At 38.7% G+C, this 5,730-nt stretch overlaps 1 pseudogene; it reads left to right on the forward strand.

Annotated features, from left to right (window-relative positions):
- The first annotated feature begins 5 nt into the window (after window positions 1–5).
- LOC105307440 lies at window positions 6–945 on the forward strand (annotated as a pseudogene).
- Window positions 946–5,730: the final 4,785 nt, after the last annotated feature.

Raw genomic sequence — 5,730 nt, forward strand, 5'->3', positions numbered from 1 at the left:
ACCTGGCTACTGTTCTGGGAAACCTGCTCATCGTCCTGGCTGTCAGCTCTGACCCCCACCCGCACACCCCCATGTATTTCTTCCTCTGCAATCTGTCCTTTACTGACATCTGTATAAGCACAATCACCATCCCAGAGGTGCTGGTAAACGTACAAGCACAGAATCAGAGCATCACTTTTATAGGTTGCCTCACCCAGATTGGCTTTGTTGTGGTTTTGGGTGGATTTGAGAATTTTCTCTTTATAGCAATGGCCTATGACCGCTATGTGGCCATTTGTCACCCCTTGAGGTGTACCTTTATCATGAACCCTCATCTCTGTGTTCTGCTGACTGTACTCTCACTGTTCCTTAGCACTGTGGTCGCCCTGCTCCACAGTCTGATGGTGTTGTGACTGTCCTTCTGCAGGGAACTTGAAATCCCTCACTTCTTCTGTGAGCTTGCTCAAGTCATCAAGCTGGCCTGTTCTGATACCTTTATCAATAACTTTCTGATATATTTTGTGGCTAGCCTATTTGGTGGTATTCCTCTGTGTGGGATCATTTTCTCTTATACTCAAACAGTCTCCTCCATTTCGAGAATGCCATCAGTGAGGTGAAAGCTTAAAGCTTTTTCCACCTGGGGATCCCACCTCTCAGTCATCTCCTTGTTCTATGGGACCGTTTTTGGAGTATATATTACATCTACAATTACTGACTCTTCCAGGAAGACTGCAGTGGCTTCAGTTATGTACATTGTGGTTCCTCAAATGATGAACCCCTTTACACACAGCCTGAGGAACAGACATGAAATGAGCCTTGCGGAAATTAATGGGTAGGATATCTTCTTTTCTGATTTTGTGCCATTTACTTTGGGCTATGGTTTCTAGAATGAGGCAAAAAGATAGGAATCCTGAGCGAGCCACAGTGTTTGATTCTTATATCACCAAATTCTTTAAAAATGTCTAGACACCATAATGACAAAGTTAATTTTAACTTGGAACTGAAATCTGACTTTACTTTTCGTCTAGCTCTATGATGTTTGACACTCAATTTCAATTTTCTAAAATCATTTTTTTTTATGCTCCTGTTCTACAGAAACAGAGCTTGTGGCAAGGGTTCTAGTTTTAGTGGGTTTTATTTATTTATTTATTTTTATCACTCTCAGAAAAAGAAAAGTTGCAGAACATGGACAAGACAGGTGAAGTATTGAAACAAGACTGTGATCATACCTAAAGATTAGCTTCCACTGGACCCCATGGTAGGGTTGTGTTAGTTCCTCACTGATTTTAGTCCTATAGCGAATTAAGGGAGCTGAGCTTTTATTCACCTAGTCATTAATGTGATTGTTCATTGGCAAACCATATTCTTTTGAGAAACATTAGCAGCTACCATACTCAGTTTCATTACCTATGAAATTTGCATAATTAGATTATAGTGATGGTTTGAGAAGATTGTGAGATATTTGAACTTCATCAGTGAGGAAGCCTTCAGTTCTGATAAGAAAAGAATCTCTAACGGGCACAGACAATAAAGAGAATTTAGCTTTCATGGCAAGGTCTTTAGGGGTAAGAAATGCATAGGAACAGGGGAGTAGAGATTTATTTAATCCTCCATGTATTGTCTTGTCCTAGGACTGGTTCTCCTCAGAGTCACCAGGTGGTGGCGCCAGATGGAGATGTCATAATAGAATTTGAATGATTAAATAGAATTTTATTCATTTATTTATTTAGTGTACATACTATTTGTCAACAGACAAGACCTTCAGATTTATATCTTCTTGGGCACACCCACAGTGGGTCTTCTGCGGCCGGGTATCTGCGTGCTGACCTGAAACACGAAGTCCCCAGAAGTGGCCCAGCCCTTTGTGGGCCTGAATTTTCTTCTGTTGCTCCAGGTCTTCACGGAGCTTGTTGTCCAGACCATTGACCAGTACCTGGCTGTACTTTCCATCTTTTGTATCCTTCTGTCTGTTCAAGAACTAGCTTGGGACCTTGAACTGGTGTGGATGCAGCATGATGGTGATCACACATTCCACCTCATCCTCAGTGATCTTTCCTTCCCTCTTGGTGTTGTAGCCACCAGCCCCCGATAGACACATGGATCACCAGAAATCAGTGAGTTATAGGAAACTCACTGATTCTTTATTCAGCCAGCTGGGTCTGCCAGGGGTATGCAGACCCCAAATCAAGCAGCCCCAAAATGTAGAGGTACAGGGTTTTTAAGCCCTAATCTCTCCTAGGACACTTAGCTTCCAGGACTCTCATAACTAGACAGAGTAACTTTCCTCATGGAAGTAAATCCACAGAACCCTCCCTTTATATTTGAGTTTTTTGCATGGTACACGGAAAACTTTCTCTGGTTACATGAGACCAACTATGTTCTTACCTATTATTAATGTGGTGAAGTGAAAGAGCGATATTCAAATACCATCTCGTCTCATGTAGCTTTCAAATACCGTATCAAGAACCGCACTGATTAAAAAATAAAGTTCACATAGAGAGAGTTAACAGGTGGTAAAACAAATTTACAAGTGCATGAACATATTAAATTCATTGATGATAAAAAGTTTGTAATTAAGTATTAACACAGAGCACCATCTTCACCTATTAAATTATGGTTGAAATCTCACTCATTCTTCTGAGAGTATAAATGAACCGGCATAGTACATTTCTGAGAATGACACTGTAATTTCTCATAATTATTAAAAATCAAGTATAGAAATGTCAACCTATAATCCCCTAATGTGAAAAAAAGTGTACACTGATACTATTGTTATAAGATTGGAAAAAGCATTTATAAAATTTTAAAGTCTGTCTATATTGATTGTGGTCAGAATTGTTTACAGAGTGTAGGTTAGAATATGCTGTAAAAAATGCACAGTAAGAAGATTAAAGTTCAGGAAACATTCAGTGACTCTTAGAAATATCTCTGAGTGGCTGCATTTTTATAGTAGCTAACCTATATTTATAAATATATTTTATACCTATGTATATTTAAACTATGTTTTCACACTTAAAGTTATAATCTGGTTTCCCAATATCATTAATTAGATAGAGATGTAAATGCTTGTATCTAAAAAATGGAGACTAGAATTTAATGAGAGAGAGATGGTGTATCCACATGTGCAAGGTAAGTGAAATGGGAGTGAGAGAAACAGGTAGAGAAAACTGAATGGTGAACACCTGGCCTTGTGGGATCAATGAATCAGCCATCCTGAATTTTTCCCTTCTCTAGTCTTTGTCTTCGGTGATTTACAGTCTCCTGGGATCCATATAACAACAACAACAAAAAGTTTGTCTAATGAGGAGCTTTGGATTTGAAGCCCCCAGGGATGCAGAGACTGCAAATAGTCTCTCTGTGACCACCTCACTCAACAGTCCTGCCCAGTCAGAAAGCAACAGGTGAGCCTTCTCCCAGGGATGATGCCTCTTGCCCAGAATCTCAGTCTCTATGCCTTTCTCAGAGACGGATTTTCTATTTTCATTATTCAATATCCAGAGAAAATGTCAGGTATCACCCCACAATGAAGCCAGCCAGGTAACCAAAAGTCCCTTAGACAATGCTTTGGGCACTAGGGTAGGTGTTTACAATAGTTTCATCTCTGCATAACTGTGAGGAGAGTCCATGCCTAAGATGATCAATACTAAGTCCCCTATGTGACTCATGCCTTTCTGTCATCTTGACATGTTCTTGTACCTTTTCAATGATATGGAGTTCTCATTATGCTAGTCTTCTACTCTGTTTATGCAACGGCAGGAACTGTTTGCTCTTGAATCTAAATCCTTCCCTTCTCAAACATGATGACTGACGTAAAATTCTCTGACATGTTGCATTTTTGAAGTGGAGGGAAGAAGTGTTAGCTTCCCCTTAACCCCATACATCTTCCCACAGAAGAGCTTGGTGTTTCCCTTGTTGCCTGACTTGGAGGACTATGAAGGAAGCAGTGTACACCCAAACAAACAGAGCAGGCTCCTTCCTTTGTCCACTCATTCCTCTTTATAAAACTGTTAAATATTTTAAATTAAAAGCATTGATATTGTAATAATAATTTTAAAATACAACTACCTACCCCTTCCAGAACTAACCAATATTGGCATTTTACCATATTCATTCCTTTTTTAAAATAAAGGAACAAAATAATATACATACAGATGGCACCTTTTTTGTATTTTTTTCCCTTCACAGAGGGAACACTAATGTGATGATATATCCAGATATGGTTTCATGTTTATATGTGTATACACACACACACACACACACACACACACACACACACACGACTGTTATATACATATAACATATAATATGACTGTTATATACATATAACAGTCATGTGTATATATATAGTTAATAAAAGTAAATATTATAATATCTCTCAACTATAAAGTAGAGATATGAATTGTGATGTAACAATATGGTGGAACATTCTATGATAGTTAAATGAAATAAAACTGAATGTATCAACATTAATTTAAAAAATATATTAACTATAATAACCAATTATAAAATGGTCAAACTCTGCTTAGTGACAGCTTTCTGAGATAAAAAAATATAAGTGCCTTTGCTTGTGGAAAAATACTAAATATAAGGAAAAGTATAGGGGTATAATTCACATCAAGATAATGTAGTAGTTCCCTCAGGAAAAGAAAAGAATCAGTTTGTACAATAACCTGATGTAGGACACTTCAAAGATACCCATTACTTATTTCAATGAAAATACCTTAAGAAAGGATGGTGAAGTGTGTGTATTTGATAACATTGTGTGGTGAGCACTCAACTTTTCCTTATTATTCTCTATACTTTTTGTTATGCTTGAGTAATCCAAAATAAATATAAACACACCTATGTAGGTTTAAAAATACTTTAAAATTTCTCATGCTGTAGATTTTATATCAAACAATTTTTTTTTCTCTTGTAGGTTGTTATTGCTTGTCTTGATTTATGTATCTAATTTTAATTACATCCATGCCAAATGAATGTGAATATCATTGATATTTCTTTCATTTACCCCATACATGGCCAAGATTCCCAGAGGGAATTTTGGCACCTAAACCCATCCCGGCTGTCATGCTAATGATGTTCCCTCTTTCTTTCCTGTTTCCTCAACTTGCCCCACCCACTAGTTTCTTTCTAGCAGTGAAACAGGTCAGGTACAGTTAGTTATTCAGCAGAAAAAATAATTAAACAGGCAATGAGAGTTCCCTATGCTGAGCACAGTGATGGCTGCAGTAAGCCTACTCATTTCTCATCATTGCAACAACCCAATAAAGTTTTTTTTTCATTAAATTTTATCGGGGGAATTTTCAGGGAAGATGGTGGACTAGGTAGAAGCAGGGTTTGCCTCCTCCCAGGTCCACATTGAAATTACAACCAAATTATAAAGTAATCAATGTGGAGAATCACCTGAAGTCCAGCTGATCCTAACACCTACATCCGATAATATAAAGGAGCCACATCGAAGCCAATAGGAGGGGCAAAGTTGTGGATTGGGCTGGACGAGCACCTGCAGGTGGTGGAGGATCACTGGGAGGGAGAGCAAGGCTGCAAAGGCTCTCCTGAAGGAGAGGGGGTTCCTAGTCTCATCTGAGGGCTCCGCAGCCTAGGGTCACAGCCCAGAGAAGAGGAGATTCCAACAACTCTGACTGTAGAAACCAGAGGGGATTCTGGCTATCTGGGTGAGATGGAAGGTGACTGAACTCCTAGACATCCCTTTGAAGAACCCACACAAAGGCTTTCTGGCCTGTGGACACT

The sequence above is a fragment of the Pteropus vampyrus genome, unplaced genomic scaffold (genome assembly GCF_000151845.1).
Source record: "Pteropus vampyrus isolate Shadow unplaced genomic scaffold, Pvam_2.0 Scaffold496, whole genome shotgun sequence".
NCBI lineage: Eukaryota > Metazoa > Chordata > Mammalia > Chiroptera > Pteropodidae > Pteropus > Pteropus vampyrus.